This window comes from Ambystoma mexicanum, chromosome 3p (assembly GCF_040938575.1).
Source record: "Ambystoma mexicanum isolate Mex_15411 chromosome 3p, UKY_AmexF1_1, whole genome shotgun sequence".
NCBI lineage: Eukaryota > Metazoa > Chordata > Amphibia > Caudata > Ambystomatidae > Ambystoma > Ambystoma mexicanum.
The window spans coordinates 701,947,926-701,973,162 of NC_090925.1; the positions used below are offsets into that span (position 1 = coordinate 701,947,926).

Here is a 25,237-nt window from a genome sequence, read left to right on the forward strand (position 1 = left end):
CTGCTGCCCCTCGTATCTGTGCACCCCCTTCCTGGCCTATGTGCACCTCATCCCCGACCCCCTGGTATATGTACCCCCACCCGCTTGTTGTAGGTGTGCCCACATTGCCCAATCCCTTTCTGACACCTTTCCCCCCTCGCCCCTTCCCATTCCCCGCGTCCCCGGTAGGTCTTTGTTCTTGGGGGCGTCTCTCTGGTGTTCTCTGATTTCTCGCTGCTCTCGGCCCGGTCTGGTCCTGCTGTCTTGATGGTTGATGTCATTGTGAGACGCGAGGCCGTTGCGGGGAGAGGAGGCGTATAAACAGAGGGTGACCCGGATTTGTAGCATACATGGTTGGGGGCTGGTTAAGAAATCGTGTCTAAAGATGGAAGACTGGGTGACTGTACAGGGTGGTTCTGGTTTTCGGGGGAGGGGGAGTGGGGGAAATCTATAGGTTTTATTGTGGGCGGGCTATAATGGTGCTGAGCCTGGATGCAAGAGCTTTATATGAGTTGCAGGTTTATGAGAGAAAACGGAGGCCCTGGTGGGTGGGGCATCGGGGGGAGGGGGGTGTACGGGGGTCCCCCCTTCTCCGCTGGCACTCCTGCAGCGGGTGCAGCAGGATGAGGCTGCGGCCATTAGCTCAGAGATGCTGCATTGGCAACAGCCGGGAAGGGCGCCATCTGAGAAGGGCAGGGAACGCTCCTCTGCTGGAGGGGGCGATGTGGGGGCATAAGAGGAAGCAGCAGAAACATAGGGCCCCAGGGATCTCTGGGGGAGGACCTGGTGGCGTCAGGTGGAAGGGGATGGAGCAAAGAGATTGGGGATGGGGGAGACGTAGAACGAAAGAAGGGGTCTATGTTGGAGAAAGGTTGGGATGGAGGCCGGACATGGACGCGGGGCTAATTGGGAAAGTATTGAGGCAGACAAGGGGGCTGGTTGAGGAGTCGGTAGGGTAGTGCTGGGTGCTTCAATAAACGGTTGTGGGGGGAATGCATTGGGTTTGCTGTAAGGGGTACCTCGCAACTGTGCCAAGAGGGGGATGCGTTGTTTTGGACTGAATTAGTGCAGTTGTTTTTTGCAGGGGGGGGGGGACACGCCGGTGGTAGGCGGTACTGAAAGGCTGATGCATTTAGTAGGCCAGCGCAGCACGTCCCCTCCCACGTTGCCTCACGTGAGTGATGCCCTAGATAGCGCTTACTGCTGCAGTGTAGTTTGTTGGGAGGAGTGATGGCCTGGTGGGTGCAGGGCCGCGTGCTGCGAGTGTGTAGACGGTCCGGACGTGGTACTGTGATGGCCTGCTGTAAGGGCGAGGGGCTTCCCAGTGTGGTTTGGGGAGGGGGGTTCTGGCTGCATTCTCCGTCGCAGGCTGGGGGAGTTCTGACACGGAGCTCAGTTGGCATCCTTTGTCAGGCCTCATTCCTCATTCTAGGGAATGCCGCATGGAAGGTGTGTCACCGGCACGGCCCCGAGGCGAGTGAAATACTTTATTTGCGGGGCAGTTACCAACGCCCCCCTCCATGAGTTCTCTGCTGGCCCCCACCTTGCCCTCTGGCTTGTGCCCCCTTTCTTCTCCGTCTAGGATGGAGAGCTCGGCAGATTTGATCCGTATGCCTGTTTGCAGAATGAGGGCCGATGAAGACCCACCGCCATCTCCTCGGGTGGGGGTTGGACTTGGGGCACCTAAATCAGGGTGACGGATGTATGTCCTTCAACCTCCCTCTCTCACGCACAGCTCACCCCAGGTCTCTTCCTAAGCAGGCTTGAAGGACACCTATGTGCATCACGGTATGGGGGGTAGCTGTGCCTCCATCTGCCCCCCCACCCCCTTGCCCTATAGCAAACTCAGGGAATGTCCCGGTAGGCCTCTGCACCCCGGCCTCTTTTGTGTGATGTTTCCACATTTTCTCATTGGAAAAGGTTTGGCCTTGTTGAAAAATTGTGATATGAGGCCACTTTGCGAATTATTTCCAGGGCCTCTTTTGGTTCCCAGTCCACCCCCCCCCCCCCCCCCCTATCAATCTTCCACCAGCAGATGTTTGTAAGCTGCGAGCAGCCGGGGTCAGGTTGGACGGACATCCAGAAGAAATGAGCTACACTTTGCGGGCCAGCTCTTGGTTCTGGGGGCTTCCTTGATGTCTTTTGTGCGGAGGGCTGGGGTGCTCGAGCGAGGAGTCGGGCCCGGCCTCCTAGGCTCGCACACTTCCGCCCTCTGCCGCCTGCACGTCTTCCAGTGTTACCGCGCGTTGGCTTTAATATCTGACAGGCCGGATGACGCAGCAGGGGAAGGTGGCAGCTGGTACCTGCAGAGGAAGCGTCACAAACCTCTCAGCACGCGCCGCGGACACCCCACTGGGATTCCGGGGTTGACCTCCGAGCCACAGGGTTGGCACACTTTTTGGCACATGTCTTTCACCCCGTAGAGGTAGATGACATGTGTGCTATCCAGGGGAGTTGCTAGGTCTGGAAAAGACCCGGAACTGTTGGGACTGGGGGCTAGCCAGCCTTTTGGCTGTAGCTCCTGAGATTCTATCTGGGGCTACAACCAAAAGATCAGGGGCTATAGCCCCCTTAGCCCCCCCCCCCTAGCAACGCCCCTGGTGCTATCCCATAGGATAACAGTATGCCGCATAAGAAAGACACTCCACTTCAGAGTTTTGTTCGTGCGAATTCATGGCTTAAACGGACACATGACTCTGAGAGGAGTTCATATGTCCGCAGAATGCTCTCGATGGCGGCCCGTTGTTCTGTAGAGTAGCAAAAAGACCATTGTTTTGTTTTTCTCCTTCTGAACCAGTCAGTGGGCGCCTTTTACTCAAGGAACATGTTGTGGGATTTAAGAGAGGCCGTGTAATGCCGTTTGAAAGGTGCAACTGTCTGCTTTTACTCACAGTGGGGGGTGCTGCTCCGAGGGCTGCAGCTCTGTCCCTTGAGCATGGCACGTGGCCACGTTTAGTCTTTACCTGCGTTACAAGTCAGTGTGTAATGTAATTTAAATGTAACGTCACCACTATATGGGTCCGGTACAATGCAACGGGGGTGGTCATTGCATTCGAACTCCCCTTGTTTCCAACTCGTGAAAGCTGTGCCAGCCTCTGGGAATACGAGCTGCTTGAACCAACTGGCCCATTTCATATAGTAGCTCATCATTGGGGCAGGCCCTGGTACTGTATCTGCGTCACCACCGATGGAGCTGCCTCCCTGGAACCCTGCAGCGCCTCAGATGGGGTCTGGAGTGTGCCACAACCAGCCTCGTTTCCTGAACTTTGTGTATGGTGACCCACCCAGTGTTTGCATGTCGGTGTTAAGTGTGCCTCGCACAGCTGCATCGAGGCACTTTGATTTGACCAATGTATTGGGGTGGGGGGAACCGATTAGAAAATCTGCATAATGATTTTCTTTTAACAAAGTCTATTCAGAGAGACACAAAAGGCAGCCAAGGAGAGGCAGAGAGCGGGTAAGAATTATAAATAATCGCGCAATTTGACGAGATCTGATTTACAAAGGCCTCGACGCTATCATGGGTTTGAGGTGAAAGAACTGGAATTTGAGTAACAAAAACACGGATACTAGTGAAATGGGCTCTAGCCACAGTATAGGTTGTTTGCACAACACCTGTTTTGCCCTGAACCCCCGGGCTGGGGCACAGTATGCCTCTTTGCAGGCAACGCCCGGGGCTGCGAGACTACCACAGCGCTGACTGCAGGAGCACAAAAGCTTACAGACCTAACCTATCACGTTGCAGAGGAAAAGGAGACATCCGTTTCCTCTGTCACTTTTGACCTCCCCCATGAAAGTTCACCACATTTGGCAAGTAACTGGCCTGGCCAGATCTGAACACTCATGCGAAACAACACCCATTCTGGAAGCATATATTGAAAAGATCCGCCGTACTTTCACCATACACTTTGCACTTTCTTGGAGCTTGCGCAAAAATCGGCTTGAGGGATCCACTTTAGTAAATCCAGAAATGTATCAAACAGTGCGAGTGTTGTTGGAAGTCATTTGCGATGACGCCTGTGTACGCACCCGCATCAACAATAACACGTGCATAACAGCTATGATAGGTTATTTATAACGCGCTTAATACCCAGAGGTTTCTAAGCATGGAACCTGTGTTGCTCAGTGTTCTCTTGCTTCCAAGGCGAGCACGTTGCAGCTGAGCTATCCTTCCGAGATTATCACAATCTGTATGGACTTTTGCAGATGACGCATGCACATAGACCAGTGGCCTTCAAACTGTGGGACTGCCCCCCCTCTCGGTGTGGGGACAAAGTGTTTCTGGGCGGGGTGTGCACGAGGCTCTTCCAAAAGTGAGTAGGTGACTGATTTTAATAGAAAATATAAGCAGACATGACATCTGGTGGGCATGGAAGCAACAATATTTGTAGTCTAGGGCGGGAGGGGGGGGGAGATGGGCATAAACTTGTTTGAATACCATTAACCTACCGTCCCACGTCCAGTGCAACAGCAAACAATCGGATGAGAAGAACACTGGATAACGCATGTAGGAACACAGGCGCAAAACAGCCTACGAAGGAATGTACATGGAAGCTGCTACAAGAGTACACATCTGTATTCTCCCCCCGCCCACCCTCCCCAACACACTGAGCGCCTTCAGACCATGCAAATGGCGGCAGTGTGCGGTACACATCCTAATAACATAACAGTAGCTGGGCACAGACTAATCGTGTCAAACCAAAAACCACATGTAGAATGGGGAATGCACCAAAAATGACTTGTCCATGTTCTGCGTGAAAACAGAGCGACAAAATCAGTCTGAGGAACTCCATCACAGCGAAGGCTATTCCCATCCCTTTGACCAATATTAAAATGGGAAGCATGTTATAGGCCGGACAACGTACACAGGAGTGCACTCATAGCAAAGGCTGAGCCTGCTGTGTACCACTATCTAGAGTGCATCCTGCTTGGAATGAACGCACACACATAACACGGTTTGAGGCACACACAAGTCTCGTAGAGGCCGGATGGATTCTGCACAAACCTATCTTTCAGGAAGAACTTAAACATGCACAAAGTATACAATCAGTGGAAAAAGGAGATGAAACCGAAGATAATGTTACTCCCTATAAACGTGGGAAGTCTACAAATGCTCTGAATGGCAACGTTAAGGCCCAAACACCCCGTCCAAACGAACTCATTCCTAATACAAAGGCCATCACCCCACACATGAAACCTTAACGGACTACATCGCTACTTGCTAGACAGTCTCAGTGAATGGCCACTATTTAGTAGGGATCGGGTTATTCTGGACTGCTTGTACCCTGATGTTAGCCTTCCCAATGTTTGTAGGCTCTCATTCTCTGCATTTGTAGACTTCCCCTTTTTAGTTTGGGCTGTTAGGTGGCGCTGTACCTATTGCATTAGAGTACATATGGGGAGAAATGGCATATGAGGAGGGACAGACAGATTGTAGATGTTGGGTTATTTGCCCACCTATTGACCGCGTAGGGCCATGCTAATCCCTATGGCTATTACCACTCATTTCCTGCCCCTTCCCTACCAAAATACGCCCTCTTGGAAACTCATTGAGCTCGTTTTGATCGATTTTTACCAACAAACTTTGCACTCGAAGTGCCTGCCAGTGTTTATTCAAAGCAGACTTCTGAGAGTTAATGACTTAATTGGCGCTGTAAAGGCGCTACTGGTGTAAGAAAAAGTTCTTAACCTGGTCTGCCTTCAGCCGCTCAATTTATAAGCAATGTGCGTTTCCTTCACTGAAGTCTCGTTAAAAACAAGCATTGTCAAAGCCAACAGTTTTGGCTTGTGTATAAGTATTAGTCATTTGCCAGGTAGTGATATTAGAATGGATGCCCAGGCACCGGCACCATTTTGCACCTGCTACCATCAATAGCCAGTTAATACCAGTGCGGCGGTGCCTGGCAAGTGCCTTTCCCATGCCTACACAGAAGCCCAGACGGTTGCCATTGCCCATGCTTGTTTATCATAGGTAGTAACCGTAACTATATATATTTTTTATTTTTCCCACAGAAATGCACATTACATTCATTTTCTAAAATGCAAGCCATTGCATGGAAAAGAGAGTGCTATTTAAATAATGGTAGCTAAGGAACTAGGGCCATAGACGGGTACAGGGCAGGGCATCAAAATGCAAAGAGCGGGTGGACTAATGGCAACCTTCATAGACCCCCTTGCCTGGTCATGGACCATAGTGGTTCTGGAAATCAGGGTTGGATCCTCAGTAAACCTTATCTCCAGATGTGTCTTGCTCGGTGACCTACATATACCTGCACTGCGGGTGACTTGAGTGTCTCAGCCTCTAATGATCTCCCTGTCCCCTCTCAAACTGCACGTCCTGGGCCCGTGCAGGCTGCAAGACCTGGGACAGTGTGTGCTGGGGACATGTGCACGTTGCAAGCCCATTAGAGGTGTGCTCTGGCCATGTGCAAAGACGAGATCCCCTACAAGGCATGTTCTGGCAATGTGCATCGTGGCCGAGCCCATGGAAGGTATCCGATTGCCTTGTGAAAAGCCAGTGAGCTTCACAAGACGCATGGTTTGACCACAAGCACTTGGGATGTGTTTTAAGACCATTAGAAAGCCCCAGAAGAACAATTCTGGCCATATGCGGCGTTCCTCTGAAAAGGAGGCGAGGAGTCCGTGCAAAGTCTGCAAGAAACTATGGTTTGTGTACTGGTCAACTGCAAAGGCTGCAAGCTTATGTGTGAAGCCGTCATATGTAACCGCCACCAGCGTAAGTGTGTTTTTAAAGTACCTCCGAGTTAACGTCATTCACCAGCACCCACTCTTATTTATGTACTTTTGGGTTAATTCGTGAGCAGGAACCTAGCTTCGGAAAGTAATGGAGCGCTGCCCTTTCATGGGGACTGTAGGCAAATATGAAATGGTTAAAGGAGGAACATTTCTCACACCAGAGCACTTATTGCCTGAAGGCCTTTTAGTGGATCAGGGAATGGTTGCAGTTAACGGAGGAACGTGCATTTGTGAGGAGAGGAGATGATGGGGTGGAATAAGGTGAGCAAGAGATACGGAGTTGAGTGGGTTCGTAAGTGTACCTTAGGGGATGTAAAGAATGAGCTCTTGGTGAGGAGTCTTGATTTTGGTTTCTGAATTGATTACGGTGGGAGCAAGTCGGATGTGGATGGGTATGTGTGATAGAATCAACTTCCGGGCACCAGTGGTAGAGGGATGAATAATAGTTTCTAAACCATCAATCAGCCCCACACCTCTAGTGCACCAGAAGGGATCCAAACTGATTGGAAACACAAGTCAATTGTAAACCACGTTGTCCAATTTTGGTAACGTGGATGGAACCGCAGGCTTATCTCCAAGGTCGTCGATCGTTGGTTAGTTGCAACACAGCGAATATACAATTATTACCCAATGATAAAAGGGACTGTTCAGTCAAGGTTGTATAACAATATCTACGTTTTATTATCACAACAGACAGTTCTAGCACACTATGAAATGCAACCCACCCTGTAAAGGAATGCAGAGGACAGACAGTTTCAAAGAAGGAAAAGGGATGCAGTCTGGATACTGACAGGAGGGTAGTTGGTATAGTAATTCATCGCAATAGTTCAAGGATACTTGGTTTCAGCACAAAGGGAGCAGTGGGTCGTAAAATGTCACCAGGGGCCTTCGGAGAAGGACTAGAGGACAGAACCACAATGTACCTTGCTTTAGTAGTTATTGGTGCTTGACAGGGTCAAGCCGGTTTCAGGGCACTTTGCAGCTTCTGCGACAATTAAAGACTGGAGACAGCTGCAGGTATCAGGCAGTTCGGTGGGTTAGGCTGGACAGACAGCTGCAGGCTGGCCTACATGGCAGCTCGGGATCAGGAATCGCGCTGGTCGGTGGTTCTGATGCACTAGTCGAGGCGTCTCACACGGAATTACCGACTGCGGCATAACAGACAGCAGTGCAGTCGGATGCAGCCCGAGGGAATTGACTGGCTCAAAAATGTCCTTTTAAGGTAGACGTCGGTAGATGCTTGTCAATGCACTCCTCCTAGCTTCTTCACTGGACTCCTGTCATCCTTTAAGGCAGACAGCCTAACGCTGAGGAGATTGATGCAGGCAGCTGCATTATTTTTGGTTTGGTACAGAGACTCTCTGGCAGTTCCCACCTAGGAAGCTTGCTGACCCTAGCAGGGTATGCTGTGTGCCGGCTGGGTTGCGGTTCTGGAGGTGCCAGAGTGTCCTCTGGATTCAGTATCTCCCTCTGTTCCCTAGGATATGTTAAGGGGCGAGATCTTGCTTCCCTCTTGCAAGTCCTGGCCTTTCTTTACTGGCGGAAGATATAAGGCAGACTGTACCTTCAGCCAGGGTCCAATGGTGAGTAGTTCTTGTTACTCCTTGCAGAGTTTTCAGATGATCTGCCCAAAAGAGGCTGTCCTCTTTTAAAGCCAAATGAACCACAGGGATTGATAAGGCTAAGCCTATCTTAATGAACCAATCCTGGCTCCCCACCAACATTCTCCTGTATTCATGAGGTCATAACCAGAGTGCTTTGCAACGGTAAAGGGGTGAGAACATGTAATACTAAGTCCCACCCATCTTCCTGTCTGTTGTGGATCAAAGGGTATTTCTAGTTAATGGAGCTCTCTGATTCCTAATTAAAGTGGCCCGTCTCCCTTGAAGCTGCGGCGAGAACATACTTTCTGTCTCCATCAATCTGCATACTCATACCTCCTAAATGGTGTCCCCTTCCGGGATACCCACGGTAAACATGCCGTCTATGACATGATATTTCTCTGTCAATCGATACTGAAGGCGGGAGCTGGCATCAGGTTGACACAGTGCATATGACAGGGTGTTGGGGGTTTCCTGTCTCCTTTGTTAGCCCCTGCTGCCAGCACCCATGTGGGCCTAAGTTACAACTAATATTGCTTGTTTTCATACCCAAACTGTCCAGAAGAACAAGTACTTAAATACATTTTCTGGTGCATGTGGGCTAGTTCCCTGACCTGCGGAGCCTAATGATGCTAAAGAACGAAAGAGAGCCTCTTTGTCAACAACAGTTAACCCACACGCACTCCTTACGGACAACATCCTTCCAAAAATGTTTTTCACGCAGGGCTTCCCCAATGTGTATAAATATCAGTGTTTTTATTTAATGACTCGCACAATAAAGTGTATTTCATAATCAGAAACAGAAACACATTATCATATGCTTTAAGAATAAGTACATATAACCTAAATATTTTCAGAGCCTTTTGGATTCTGAGCCTGGTAAAGCATCCATACATTTTAAATGTTAACATCCGTAAATTGTGACCAACAGTACAGTTTATATTACAAAAAATGAAATCAAAAGGTTTCTACTTTTTAAGGGCCAACGCGTTTCGGATATACTGTAGTATCCATCATCAGGGCTATAAACTGTCCTATCTTTAGTGTTATGAAATCTTGAGCTTTCATTTGTCACTTTCAATCTAGGTAGATTCACAGTAGTTGATGCGAACCCAGCATCAGTTGATATTCGTGCGCCGGGCTACACAGAGACTACGTTCACTTTCTCTGTCTTTGGACATAAACATGCTAACTGTGTCTATTTCAGTAGACTGACCGCAGGGCAGCAGACCGGCAATTAAACTCTGATTAGTATGCAAAGCTTCTACCAGCAACAGAGGTAAACAGGACAGGGCGGATCCATGGAACCTTTGTTAGTAAATTAGACTGGCCATGGCAGGAGGAAGGATTGGCCCTCCACCTTCAGAGATGACATGGTGTAATCCTGGCGTTCATATTCCAAGTAAATATGACAGGGGGAACGGCGCCTGTAGGATGTGTCCACCCAAAGTACACTGGTCTATGTGCATGTCATTCATTAAGCAAAGTAAAATGTGTGCGGATTGGCCCCACACATTTTCCGGATGTTGATCCACCATCATTCAATTTCATATAAAATTTCCAGAACGCGCAGGTGAGCGCACACCCACCATGTGGATGGTCGAATTCCTCGGAGTATGAGGTTCCACCATGTGTGGCAGTATACCAAGATTGCTAATTTCTTCATGTTCTGTATTCACATTTCTGCTCCTCTGGCATGGTTCTTGCTTTTGGTGAAGTGATGACCATCAGATATGTTCAATTTATCTACCAGGTAGGAGGCAATATGCATGGTCATGGCTTTTCATATGATGCAACTTGCATTGAAAGTGATGTGTGCTTTTCCTCCATCTAAGTAAGGTAGGAGCAGGACATGTATGGGGGATCTGTCTGCTAGCAAAGGCTTGATGTGTCCACTTGAAGGTTCATTGGTACCATGGTGTCTTTGGTTTTCTTCACTATGCGTATTTGATCCGCAGGACTTGGTGCAATGAGGCTCTCGAGTTGGGCTCTAACCTGAAGCTCTCCAGTTTTATGACCCCCATAATTCTTCACCATTGACCTTGCTGGCTAGGGCTAAGGAGAGTTTAGCCAAAACATCTGGAAATCAAAGGGGACTGACCCTAAGAGGTTAATGCCTAACTGGCAGGTCTGGATGTGTGGGTACTCCGGTTGTTGTCAGGTTTTTGGTGAACATCAGGAATTCGTTACTGGTGGAGGTTCAGTTCTAGGTAGGATCTGGAGAGGCAAGTCTCAGGTTGGTGGATGATATATGATGATAATTGCAGGTAGAGTTAGGAATTGGCTGCATATTTGTAGATGTTGTGGTTAGCCGAGGGGTTCCAGGTAGAGGTTAAAGATCATGGATGAGCGGTTTGGGTTTCTGCGGGACTCCAAAGGTAACGGACAGGGGCAGTGATCTGGAGGTGTCCTTCTTGACAAACTGGTGGTTGCGTTACATGGTAGAGGTGAACCAGTGCAGGACATGCTTCTGACTCCAATGCGGTTGTGCAGTAAGTTGTTCTGGGCTTGATGGTCTGCGGGTCTGAAGGCTCAGGAGAATTAAAGGGGTAACTGGAGGCAGAGAAGTTAATCAGCAAGGCTGCAAGTGCATCGTTCACTCTTTGGATGGCCGCTGTCTTTTATGCTGCATCGTTCGGAAGTCAGATTCATATGTCGGTCAGAGGCCGTTGGTGTCGATGTGTGCTTGAAGTTAGGTGGCTGTGACTTTAAGGGTCTTGCCTAGAAAAGGAAGATGTGTGATGGAGTCGTAGTTGCTGAGGTCATTGGGGTCCTGCAGGGCCTTTCTGTTTAGCGCAAGGACTTGTCCAGTTTTGAGCGTGGTGGGCCAGGTGCCAGTGATGGAGATGATTACCTAATAGTTGGGAGGGTTTCCATTGGGAGTGTCTTGAAGATGGACGCTGGCAAGATTCCTCGAATGTTCTTCTCTCCTGTGGCCTCGTACCTAGTTACCACACTTGCCTGTGAGTCTTATGTGGTGAATTGCATCACATTTCTTGCAGAATCATGTTCATTCGTTTGTGCTGTTCTGGACCACACATCTAACTCGTGGCCATAAAAGGGCTGTGGGCAACCTCAAAATAATCTTTAACCTGGGAGAAGTACATCTGCCATTTACCTTTGCTGAAATCCATATATGGGATTTAAAAGTCCACCCACAAATGAGACTATTTGGGGCAGACGGGACAGCAAGGGAATGGGTAGGTTTCAGCTAGGATAGTTTTTCAGCAATCTGGGGGAGGTTTTCTGACACGAGGAGTGTTTTTAGGTAAGAACGTTGGGATGATGGTTTATGCCTAGTTCAAATCTGAGGAGGCCACACCAACCGTGCTTTCTTGATCCAAGTCTGCAATCCAAAGCAATGTCTGGTATGGCCGCGTCCTGGTTCGACGATGCGGACTTGATATGCAATCATGTGGTGTAAGACGTATTCGTCTAATGTCTTTTCCATACGAGGTTCTTCTTATTTGATCACCGCTGCAGCCTGGCTCCTTTCTTCTGCCGCATTGCAATCCCACGCTTGTGCTTCCTCCTTCCACAAAGACGTCTGAAATGTTTTGTGCCAATGTTTGGCTGGATGCTGCACTTTTTTTTTTCTCTTTGCTCTCTATACTCCAAACTACTTCCACTGTATCCTCTTACCTTTTTTATACATCTGTCTTATTCTCTGCTGCTAAATACATTGTTCTTAGATCGCCCCTGACACTTCTGCCCCATATTCCCCAGTTCTGTGTCTTATATATATATATTTGGTTTATTGGTGTGCTTCCTGGACTATATTACCAGTTATCTCAATTAATCTTGCACCTTGTGCTCCTGTTCCTTACAGTATGAAGAACCTACATTTCTGAGTCGCCCCTCTGCCAAAGAAAGGGTCCTTGTATTTTTTTTTCTTTCCTAAACAAATAAAAAGCCCTGTTCTCTCCAGTGATTGCCATGTCAGGATCCAGCTGCCCGCATTCTACCGGTGTGGTTCCAAGCCTCTGTCCTCAGTCGGCTACATTGTCATTTGGAAGGATTGCGCTGTAGTTCTGGGAGTGATGGGCATTACTGCTAAGGAATTGAGGTATCACCCCCAATGCCGCTCTTTAATGTAAGGCATCATGTTACAATGATGCAGCCAATCACAGCTTCCTATCATTGGACACAGACCAGCATCCACCAGCCACCAAATTGCTGCATTGCTGCTCCACCTGTGTTATCGAATGCAATAAGCAAACTGGGGGGTGCCAGAAGAAAGATCTGTGGATTCACACCCATCCTTCAACTGAAAGTGGAAACGGTGTAGAAGAAAAAAAAGTGGGCATATGTTCTGAGTTTTTTTTCTTTCTTTTCTTAATGTACTGCACCAGTCCAACCATAGTGCTCTAAAAGCACAGAGGCTTGTTTAGAGAGTGGCACGGTGTGCCCCTCCCAGAGGTATCCAGCACTTTGCTCGGGAGGTAATAGCAAAAGGCAGCAGTGGAGGTGAAACTGCGAAGGGTTAAACGCATACGGAAGAGTGTCTGGCTAAGGAGGCGACTGGGGATTGAGTTTGTGATGGTTTGTGTGCGTGTAGTGTCGGTTTAGAGTGATGGAAGCAACGCACTGATCAGAGAAGGATACAGTCTTCACGCACCTGTAAACTAATGCTGCCGAGCAACTACAGACAGGCCCCTGGCGCCTGTGCCACGAAGTAGCTCTCCCACCCCTAGCTCCTTTCCCCAGTACAGGCTTGCGGGTCACCCGCTGCTATGGTTGGTTTCTGCTGGAGGACCCTTCTCTTTCAAAAAGAAAACAAATCTTGCGTGGATCTGCGTGTCCCTGCAATCTCTAAAGATCCGGAGGAGGTTGTGCGCCTCGTGGTCTGTTTTTTTTCTTATGGTCCTGATCACAATCCAGGGAAATTGGCTAGCCAACTTGTGAGATGAAAGAGTTCAGGGAGACTTGGGCTCTGTATAAACCCAGAATTATGCTTCATGGCCAAGTTTTCTTTTTCTATAGATGCTGGAAAGTAGGCACTGTGTTTCGGAAATAAAACTAGCAAAATAAACCTCCACATTTACCCTTTAATACATTTTGTATTTAGTTCTAATGAACTTTTACAAAATCGGTAAATACACAAATTCCTATACAACTTTTAGTTTAACATGCATCATATTTCATCCATATTTACCCTTTAAAGCGAGATTGGCCTTGATTTAAGCCCCAGGGGTTGGTTTTCTTTCTTCTTTTCCCCAGGCATTTAAATAAGCCTCTGCCTCCTGCTTCTTTTCTGGTCCTCCGCAACAGGAGCAAGCAAATAAAGTAGAATAGCACTTGGTTGCCCTCTTTTACCACATAGGGCAGTCAAGCCCACCTTTTGCAGTGTGGTTGGGGCATGTAGAGCTATGCCGATGGCTAGTTCCACCATAGGCAGCCGCAGAGTGACTTATGCTACACCGGAGTTGCAACCTGCCAGCACCACCTCCAATGCGTTTGGTGAACAGACTGGCAGTGTCTTGGATGGTGGATGGAGGCAGGTGACGGAGAGCCTGCTTTCGGGCCTGGGACTTGGGTCCAATTTGCCATCTCTCTTCTTTGCCTTCTTCCTTGTTCGCAACTAGCCACGGGTTGAGTGCTCGCATTTTGCACAGGGGTCTGTCAGTGCTGTATTGCCTCCACTTCCTGACTTCACTGCCACATCTCTTCCCCCCTGTTAGTGATTTCAAGCCTTGTACTGACACCCAGCATACCATAATTGGCATAATGCCCTTGGATACCCTTGAAGTCACTGCTAGATGGAACTCTGTGTTAAAACAAGGAATACACTTGGACATCCAGGCCTGCGTGAAGCCCTCCCATTGCCCAGCATGTTTATATCTCGACTCCTTTCCCCCACTTCAGAAGGTACTTAACTTGACACCCTCAATCCACATGCATCTCTGTGATCCACCTCCAAGTGCGGTGGTTGACCATGTGCAATTGCTTCCTCTTTTTACATTTTCTTCTTCTGTTTTCCAAATTGATCCATTGACTCCCTCCATCTCTCGCTACTCACGCCCTCACAATCTGAGATATCAAGCAGTGGACGTTCTCAACAGTTCAAACAGGTGCAGCACTATGGTGGGGAATATTGAGTGCACTTGCGAGTTTCATGCGCAAAGGGTATGCATTAGGAAAAACATGAACAGGGTTTCTTAGGTTTTTGTGTGTATTGTATTTGAATATAGTAAAGTCGTCCTATCCAAAGAATGTCTGTGTTTATACCCGTAGAACAGAAAGAGGTTTTGCATTTTGGCTTCCTGTAATGTAACCTAAAGAAACACTGAAAAGACGGAAGACAGAAAGATATGCCAGCATTGTAAGTCACTTTCATGAAGTTGTGGCCACAATCTTTCTATGCCAGTAGTGGCCACTGTAAATCACTTTACACAGCTGATTGATTATATCTATGACTCTGAATAGTTGGTATACATCGCATTGATGCAGCAGTGGCCACAATCTATGCATGCCAGTATTGGTCAGTGTAAATTACTTGCATTAAGCACCAGTCACAATTTATCGGTGCCAGTAATGGCCAATGCAAACTTGCACATCGGCACAAAGACATCCACACCACAAAACGATACATGTGCACGGCTGTGACTGGTTTCCTATAAAGTGCTGCCAAATTCAGGTGCTCTATGCCTGGAACCCTCCTCAGCATATGAAATGCGCGCATGAGGTAACGGAGAACAAATTAATCTGGCGGTTATACCATTCTGAGGTGAAGATTTAGAGAGCTGCATAATCCCCCAAAAATGCTCGTCAGAGCGACACTACAGAGGATTGCAGCACTTTCAAATATGAAGGTCCTGGGCCCATGTAGAGACAAGATTTTTGAAATTACTCAATGGCCATGGCCCAGTGTGAATAACAACTTTTCCTAAGTGCTCCTTTAGGCTTGCAGCTACCCAGCTGCCTTCCTGTGGTAATATGCCCCCCATTTCTTTAGGATTTTCCCACAGTATGCAGCAGAAAAGAAGGGCTGCTAGCAAAGGACACCTTCCCTAGAGAGGCACCCATCTTAAACTAAAGGCTGTGTCACTTTAAATGGGCTTTTGCTCACCGACCACAGATCTCTTTTAAAAGTTAACTTATTACTGACTTGTTTTCCCTGTCCCACACCAACAAGGGGAAAGCAGGGTAATGTGCTTGGGAGGTGCGGGGGGAGATAATGAAGTTCAAGGGAGTGGCTCATGTTCTGCACCCTGTATGATAAACCCAGGAAATCGCCCATTGTATTTGCAGAAGGAAACAGCTCTGTTATATTCTATGCACCACAGAGCTGCTTCAGGAGCGATTTAGCGGCCACTCGAGCATGATTTTGAAATGGGCTGATGACCCTACTTTGCATCTTCACTCGAGAGGGAAAAATAGAACCAATGTAAACAACATGCTGCTTTTGCTTTCCTACAATCAAATAGCATTTTGGGAACATAAGAATGAACGCAATGGGCCTCATTATGACAATGGCGGTAGACGTGCCGGTAATTACTGGCACGGCTGCCGCCGGAGTCATTTTTTTTCCGCACCCGGGAATGGGCAATTACTGGGGCATTACAGCCCTGGCGGACCAGGTAATTGCCCATTCCCGGGCTGCGGAAAATATTAGTCCCCATACCCCTTGAGCCCCTTTGGACTCAATGGGAATGGGGAGGCCGGATGCACCGGCACCATTCGGGAATGGTGCCGGTGCATCTGAAATGGTCTGCTCACGAGTGCTGGTCCGCCTGCCAGGTCAGACCTGGCAGGAGAAATAGAACCAGCAAGCAGAATTCGTAGTTTGCTGGTCCGGTAACAATGGTACCAGCAAGCTTACCAGTACTGTAACCACCAGACCGGCAACCTCATAATGAGGCCCAATACATTTATAAATGGCCCGCCTATTTAAAATATTTTGCATGTTTAGTCTGCTGCTCCCGGACCGGGACCTGCCCAGCCTGGACGACCCATCTGCCCCTACCTAGCAGAGCAGACAATTGGGAGGCCAGGCAAGCTCAGCCAAGCCTGGGCAAGAAGGCAGCAGGCCAGTGGCAATGCTGCAAAGAGTGAACGGCACAAAGCGAAGAAGACCACTCTCCATGAGTGACTGAGCGCTGGCATACACATTTGTGTGCAAGGAGCGTCACATGCCAGGTGGTCATAGGGCATGAGCTAAGTTGTAACAATATAGCTTGTACCTGGCCCTAGCACATACTCGGCTGCACCACACTTTTGCCTCTGCGCTTGCTCAAACTGTTGCACCAATATATTGGCAGTCACCTTGAAAACTGCCAGTGGTGGGCTGCCACTATTGGCAGGTGGCCCGGCCCCCTCGCTTGAGTGTCATGCAGCAGTTTTCCTCCTGCCCCACATGTGCTTTATTTGCACGGGGGACTGTGCTGCTTGCATCTGAGCAGAGGAGCATCCCCTGCTATTCAACGTAGCACATAATCATGGGAGGCGTCGGAGTGCAGGCCCCACTGCCTCTCATAATTACGCTATCAGCATAGACCGGCTGACTGACAGTAGAGCCAGTACTCTCCTGTCGGTCAGCGTGTTAGTACATTGTAGAGAGGAAGGCCAACTGGTTGTTCCCATGGTGGTGTGGACACGCATGCAGGGTGCATTCTGGTAAGGTGTTTTTTAATATGTGTATGCATGTATGTTGGTGTTTGTTTTTATGATTGCCTGCATGCAAGGAGTTGGATGTGTGAATACGCGGATGAAGGTGTTTCTGTATGTGTCAGCCCCGACCCTGAATTTAGTAGCAGGGCCCCCTTAATTTAGGGGTGGGGTCATGGCATTATTTTTTTGCATTACCCTTGATGCACAGCACTGTGTGAGCATTATTACCTCGATAGACTGCCCTACATTATCTTTGTCAATCTGCATATACTTTATTATTGTTTTATGGCATATTTTACCTGGCATCAAGGGTAGTGCAAACATGAGTGCTAACTCGACAGGCCTATATTGAATGTAGGTCAGTCCAGCAACGTAATAACACTTTTCATGTTTGCTTTACTCTTGATGCCAAGAAAAAAGCCAAAGTATATGTAGACCGGAACTACTAGTGTCAGTTTGCATATACTTTCTTAATGCAGCATGGCTTTTTTTACTTTGCATCAAAGAAAAAGCCACATTTTATTATGTATAGCAGCAATTAATTATTTATTCAAAATATTTGAAATCATAGCGATACAGTAGATGTTTTGAATTGCAGCTTTTATACTCAAAGAAAATCGTCTTTTTTATATTTCTTGTACATATGAATTTAGTATTTGATGCTTTGTAATGTTCAATTTACACTTTTGTGAAAGGTTTTTGTAAACTGTCTCACAATAACAACGAAACTGTTATTACGTGGCCTATACTTTCTTACTGTAGCATGACATTTGTTATTTTTTTACTTGACATCAAGGGTAAAGCAAACATGAGTGCTATTACATGGCTAGACTGGCTTATATTGGTGGCTCCGGTCTAGCCATATATTCTTTGTGTCATGGCATTTCTTTTTACTTTGGATCAAGGGTAAAAGCAAACGGAAGTGTGATTACTTGGTACACTGGCCTATTTTGATATAGCCAGTTTGGATATGCTTTATTTCTGTGGCATGATATTACTGGGATATATCAGTGCAGCATAGGTGGACATGCATGGGCACATCGAACATGAAAATGCTTTATATACTGGCATATGTTGTGGGCAAAGGCATAATGAAAATGTGTTGAAAAATGGTCCTGTGCACTGTTGGTGACTTGCATCTATTGGGTTGTTTCATCTTCTACCATACAAAATTGGTTGAAAACTGTGTGGATTTTTACTGAATCCTTCACAGAAAGCGCTCTAAAATGAACCGTTTTAACCCATCATTGTTTTCGGGTGAGGAGAGACCGCCTTGAAAATCTCTGGTTTGGGCTCCCACGCCGCACCCGGTCGCTCCTGCATATTAGACATATATTTACGCCCCTCCAGTTCAAAAATTCACCAACCTCCACTGCCAGTGACATCAAATCCTCCTCAACTTCCCTGTTCCTCCATTCTCCCTTTTGCTCTGGCACCCTGATCACACCCCACTAGTGGACATTTCTACCTTCTGAAGTCTGGCCCCACTGTACCAGACGTCAAGGCTGGCCGAAGAAGCGCTTTCTCTCGCTTGAAGAATCAGCAGAGCTGCCCAGCCCCATGATCTTTATCCTGTACATAGATGTAAATAATACGAATTGACAATCTTGTAGCATTTCTAAATATTTGTTCCATGTAATGTATTTGTCTAGATGTTCAGGGTCCCATTGCCTCCCTACTAGATCTAATTATCATATCTGTTCTTGCATCTCATGTAGTAATGGAAGGTTCCCAGTCTGCACGTCTCCCAGTAACCCGCACTTGCCCTGGTACAGCTTTTTTTTTATCGAAGATGGTCTCCCAAGCCTGGTAACTGTACACAGTCCTGAAATATGGAATTTCTTAAGAAGCAATGGTCCCTTTTATTTTTGCCCCACATGATTGACATTGGGCCTCGTTATGACCCTGCCGGTCTGGAAACAACAGTGGTGGTAAATCCGCTGCCACCGTTGTTTCTGGACCGGCTGATTTTGAGTTCTGCAGGCGGGAGGTGTCACTCCCGCCAGGTCTGACCTGGCGGGAGTAACGCCACCCGCCTGCAGGCGGAAATGGAAACACTGGCTCTGGCTATGACGGAGCCAGTGTTTCCCTTGTCCCCATCCCCATGGGGATTTATGGAATTCCGCCTCCAGAATTACTGGGTCACTGGGGTTGTATTGCCCCGGTGATTCCGGCAATCATGGTATTTCGGGTCCGGCCGCACCCTGCCAGTTTTTTCGGCACGGCTACCGCGGACTCGTAATGAGGCCCATTGTGTGTTATGGTCATTCACCACTCCCCAACCCTGCCCCACCCCCCAAGTGCAGCTTATTCCCTCTATACTGACTCTCTGGTGATCATCCCCTTCCAGTGCTAGCCACTTCCCATGATTATTTTGGCTTTTTGCAAGTTGCACGGCACTATTCTAACTTCTAATACTAAATTATAAAATGTTTACAGCAGAAATATGCATTGGTTTTAATCTGCAATTACCTCAAAATTAGCAGACTTTTTAATTAATTACATTTGTCTTTGATAATTCAGGTATTAGACCTGCTAAATATATTTTTTCTATAGACTGGAACAGACCTGTATTTAAAGGAGGTCTCTGTCAGTAGATCCCTCGTGTGCTCTGTGTTGACCCTGTGGTCCTTTTTAGTTTGGGCTAGTAGGTGGCGCTTGTGCTTCCCATAGGCCAAAACTATTGCATTGGAGTACAGATGGGGAGAGATGACATATGAGGAGGGATGCACAGCTTGTAGGTGTTGTTTGCTTTTTTGCCCACCCATTGACTGCCCATGGTCATGCTAATCCCTATGGCCATTCGCGCACAGTTCCTGTGCCTCCCCACCCTAAACCCCTCTACATCAGAACTCTTTGAGCTCACTTTAATGAAGCCTTACCATCAACTTTGCACTCCAGTGCCTGCCAGTGTTTTTTCAAAGCAGCCGCCTGAGAGCTAATGACTTAATTGGAGCTGTATAGCCGCTACCTCCAGCCACTTGATTTAAAAGCACTATGCATGTCCTGTTAAAAACAAGCAGTGGCAAAGCCAACAGTTTTGGCTTGCGTGTAATTATTGGGCATTTGACAGGTACTGCTATTAGAGACCCCGGTACTCTCGCCATTTTGCACCTGCTACTATCAATGGCCAGTTAATACCGCTACGGCAGTGCCTGTCTAGTGCCTTTCCCATACCCACACAAAAGCCCAAACTATTGCCATTGCCAATGCTTGTTTAGAAGAGTGTGGGGGGCGTGGGAGGTAGAGGATGGGGATACTTTGCCATACCTATGCCCCTGAAAGCCATGCTTTCTACATTGCCTGATGGAGGGCTTTTGTCTTACAAGAGGACTGAGTCTCTGCTGCTCTTGGCCCCAGCACTTGGGGCCACTTCTGGTGGGCCAGGTGAAGCTAGCGCCACGCCAGAAGGTCTACTATCGGATCCTGAGTCTAATCCAGCAGGGGAACTAGCCCCACCCGATCGCCAATCACAACCTGAAGCAGTGGTCGAAGTGTATGAAAAGTAGTGGAACTAAGTTGCCTGCTGGCCTGCCCCATGCCTCACAAACCCTCCCACACACAACACAAACCCACAAACAAGTGCACATTTCAACTGCTTCCGACACTTATTTTAAAATTAAACTATTCCGCTACAGTTTCCTTTTACTATAAAGTATAGGCACAGTAAAACTTAATTTAAAAAAAGTAGAGGAGCACCGCTCCCGTCCACTTCGGCCACTGCCCCGAAGCCTAGGCTTACCTTTGGGGCAAGGCCATGGACGACTCACAGCCTTCTGCTAGAGCACAGGTCATCAAACTGTGGGGTGTGCCCCACAGGGAGGAGTGTGGCTGCATTCCCGGTGAGGGGGCATGAGTGCCCCGCCTTAAATGTTTAAAAAATAATCTTTTTTTTTTTTTAATGGAGGAAATGGGCAGGGGCGGCTCCGTCAGTGGCACCAATGAGAAAGTGGCCCACAATTGCAAATGGCAATTCATTCATTTAGTGACAGACTGTTTCAATAGTACCCAGGGGGTGTGTTTTTTGTTTAAATGTAAGCAAATTGTGATATTTAAGGAATATTTATTCAGCAACAATGGTCAAAACTACTAGCTGCATAGTGAAGTAACTCATCAAAGTGTTTGTTTAATTCAAATTTATATAGCGCACAGCAGCCCGTAAGAATCATGGCGCTTGTTACATGGCAGAGCTTAGTTACATAAAAAAAAAAGTATCGACATTTGTTACATAGTGATTCTATTTGTGATGCAAGATATACAAAGATTACAAATAGTTCATATTACAGTATACAGGTTGAAGGAAAATGCGTGGTGACAGTGTTAGTCGAGGAAAGAGGTCTTGAGGGTATTACGGAAGACAGAGATGGAAGTTTCCGCTCTGAGGGTGTCAGGGAGTGAGTTCCATAGTTTTGGTGCAATGTAAGAGAAGCCTAGCCCACCCGCAGTATCTCTCTTGTTGCGTGGTGTGTGGAGTTGGTTGGTGTACTGAGATCTTGTGGGGCGCATGGAATGTGTTCTTGATATAGCTTCAGGTATGTGGGAGCAGTGTTGTAGATGCATCTGTGTGTGATGGTGAGGATTTTGAGAGTAATGCTAAACCACCGTGCTGCATGTCTGACGTGGGATATGTGGTCTCTTCTAGGGATGCTCATGGTGGCTCGTAGGGCATTGTTTTGTGTAGTTTGTAGTCTGTGAATGTTTTTGGAAGAGGTGCCAGCTAGCAGAGCGTTACAATAGTCGAGTTTGGCGCCTATTGTTGCTCTGGCTATTGCTAGACAGTTAGGAGCGGACAAGTAAGGTTTAATGGCCTTGATAAGTTTGGTGCTGTATGCTGATGCCGAGGCTATGGCGCTGACTTGTTTGCTCATTGATAAGTTTGCATCAATGTGTATGTCTAATGTTTTTACAGAGGCTGAGACAGTGATGGTGGAGTTGTCTATGTTGAAATTGGCGTACTGGGGGTTTAGTTTATCTAGGGTGTTTTTCTGGCCGAGGATAAGTATTTCAGTCTTGTCTCCGTTGAGACAAAGGCCATTGATCGCCATCCATGTTTGGATAGTAGCATAGATATCGTGAAGGGCAATGGCATCTCGGTGATAGAGGCCGGATAGTGGTAAGAGTACTTAAGTGTCATCTGCATAGTTTGTATATGCCACACCCATAGAGTCAAGTAGGTTGAATAGGGGTTTAGTGAAAAGATTGTAAAGAGTGGGAGCTGTGCATTATCCTTGGGGGACGCCGCAGTTTATGGTGGTGGGGTCGGCGTTAGCTATGTTGGAGAAGACCTTCATGGCTCACGTCTTCAAGGAAGGACGTGATCCAGGATGCTGCTTGATTAGAGAAATGAGCTGCTTGAGTGAGATGGGTGGTTAGTGTTTTGTGATCTACCAGATCAAATGCTGCGGATAGATCGAGAGGGAGGGGAAGGGCAGGTTTCCCTTTATCCATGATCTGGGATATTTGATTTTTTCGGTCTAATGAGGCGGATTCTGTTCCTTGCCCTGTACGGAAGCCAGATTGCCTTTTGCCTAGTATGGAGTTTGTTTCTATGTAGGATTGGATCTGGTTGTGAGCTGCCTTGTCCAAGACTTTCAGATGGAAAGGAACTGTCGTTATAGGCCTATAGTTATTAGGTTGTGCTGGGTCGAGTGTGGCTTTTTTTAGAAGGGGTGAACCCACGCTTGCTTGAGGCTGTTTGGTACCGATCCTGTTTTGAAAGATGCATTGATGAACGCGGTGATGAGGGTGCTAGGTCGTTTGCACATTCCTTGGTGATATTAGGGGGCAGATGTCTGCTTTGCAGAGGGATGGTTTGTTGTTTTTGAAGAGTTCAAGGACCTCTGATTTAGTAGTGTCTCTGAAAGTGAATTGGGCGTGTTTGTTTATGCTATTATTAACTTGTGTTGGGAGGGTTGAGCTTTTGGTTCAGGAGAGCTTCAAAATGGTTGTGAATTTTATATTGGAGGAGGTTTATTTTGTTGAGCATAGCGGATTGGATGCGAGCACACCAAGCTTTGTCTTTAATTATCTCATCTGTAGTAGCTGGGGGTGTGACTAGTTTATTGAAAATTGTGAATATTTCTTTGGCTTGCGAGTCGGCCTTTGAAATCCTCTCATTAAGGAAGTTGGATTTAACTGCTATGATGGCTTTTTTTAATATTAGATAGCTATCTGTTTGAAGAGGCCCTTATTAAGGTCACTAGGATCTGCTTGTCAGTTTTTTGTGACTGGCGCTTTTGTGCGCGGAGCAATTGAGCTCGTCTGAGAACCAAGAGTTACAGTGAAATTATTTTTTTTCTTTCTTGCTCTCAAGTGGGGCTATCAAGTTTATGGCATTGGTAAGCGTATCGTTAACGATCGCTGTTAGCACATTAAAATCCTGCGAGAAAGGAGGAGCTAGGCAGGGGTTTTTTAGGTAAGGTCGGAGGTTGTTAGCGTTATGTTTTTTAGAGCTTCTAGTTGTGGCAGGTGGTGCGTGGGTGAGTGCTTTGTGGCTAGGGGTGGAGGGGATAAGGAATTCAATGAAAGTGTGATCTGTCCAAGGAAAGGCGTTGTTAGATATAATGGTGGTTTCACAGTTGTGGTCCATGACCCAGTCAAGAGTGCGACCCTTTGCTTGGGTGTGGGGGGAGTACTCCTTGGGAGAAACCTAAGTCTGCTAGTTCTTTTGCTAGGAATGCGGCGGATTTATCTTTTGGGTCATTGTAGCGTAAGTTTAAGTCTCAAAGTAGTAGGATTTTGGAGGATTGTTTGATGTTGTCACTGAGACGGTGAGAGAGGTGCTCTTGGAAGTCTGCTGGGGGTCGTAGAGGTCTGTAGAGGGTGTGGATATTGATGGAGTTGTTGGGAGAGAGCGTGAGCTTGGCTGAGAGGATGTCAGCGTTTCCATCCCAAGTATTATGGTCTAGTAGTCTGATGGATAGTGTGTCTTTGTGAAATAAGTGCGACTCCCCTTCCAATCCTGTCAGATCTATCTTGCCTCAAGATGACGTAGCCTGGGGGTAGGGCAAGAGCGATAGATGGGCAAGAGGCGTCATTAAGCTAAGTTTCGGTGATACTTAGTAGGTCAAGATTATGGGTGGATAAGAGGTCCTTTATTTCTAGGGCATGTGCAGGTAAGGAGCGTACATTAAGCAGTGCACATTTGAGTGGAGGATAATGTTTGCTTTCATGTTTATCCTTGTTAATGTGAGATGTTGTATGTTTGTTGTGGTGTGTGGTGCAGTGCGTCTTGGTGTGTGGTAGTGCTGTGGCTGGTTGGGGTAGTGATGAGAGTGGGGTGGTGCTTTTGCACCTGTTGGAGTAGAGAACTGGTGCAGTGCGAGTGCCTAGTCTGGAGTTTCTTGAGGTGAGGGGTGTAGGTGAGCAGGTAAAGTGGCTGAGATGTGAACGGTTTCTGAGACTGTTGAGTCTGATTGGGTGGCTGAGACTGTGTAGTGTTGAGGTCTTGTGATGTGGTGTGGGAGTTAGGGGGATGGCGCTGGGTTAGGTGTGCTGTATGTGGGAGAGTGGAGGCCATTGTAGTGATGGCTATAGCGAAGGTTATAAGGAGGGCTGGGCGGGGTGTGGAACTGAGAGAGAGGGAGTGTGAGTCTTTGTTGTGTGTGGAGTGTGGTGCCTTGGGCAGCATGATAGTAGAGGTCCACTGAGCCTGGTGCACGCAACCGGGGTGCCGTCTGAGAGGGCAGATAATGTGCTCGAGCAGCTAGTATAGTTGTCTAATCTAGCGGTGGCAGATCACTGGAAGTTGCAGAGATAACATTTACAGCCGTGCCTAGATTCAGTTTTCAGGCTAGGGGCATGAAATGCACGTAGTGTTAATAACAGACACAGGTAAACATACTCCGGAATGCCTAGATTCGATTATGAAGCTAGGGGCATGAAGTGGAGGAAGTGGTGGTAATAGGCAGGTTAAATGTGCGCAGCCATGCCTATATGCAGGTAGGCTAAATACAGGTATCACATATGTTATATATATAAACTGGCTCACATTGGCTAAAGAAGTGGCCCATTTAGACCAAAAGAACAAGCCCACACTTGCATTTTTTGGTTCGGGCATCACCCTATTGCCCTATAGACCAGTCCGAGCCTGGTGGCTCATCCATAATGGGTAAGGGGGCATCGACCAAATGGCCCCCTCAGCCATTATTGAGGAGCCGAAAAGCCAGCCCAGTGAAAGACTGAGCACTCCCTCAGCTCATTTTCCCAGCTGAGGGAGTGCTCCTGGGCTGGCTGAACTGTCAAAGGGAAACACTGTTTCCCTTTGACAGCTCAGTTCCCCAGCTGCACAT

General features: G+C 47.6%; 1 protein-coding gene and 1 long non-coding RNA gene across 7 annotated transcripts in view; one reads left to right on the forward strand and one right to left on the reverse strand.

Moving 5' to 3' along the window:
- LOC138580742 (uncharacterized) overlaps nt 1-25,237 on the reverse strand; it is a 233,357-nt gene that overhangs the window by 148,095 nt on the left and 60,025 nt on the right. The window lies entirely within an intron of this gene.
- DBN1 (drebrin 1) overlaps nt 1-25,237 on the forward strand; it is a 326,031-nt gene that overhangs the window by 406 nt on the left and 300,388 nt on the right. The gene's annotated exons all lie outside the window — the stretch shown is intronic.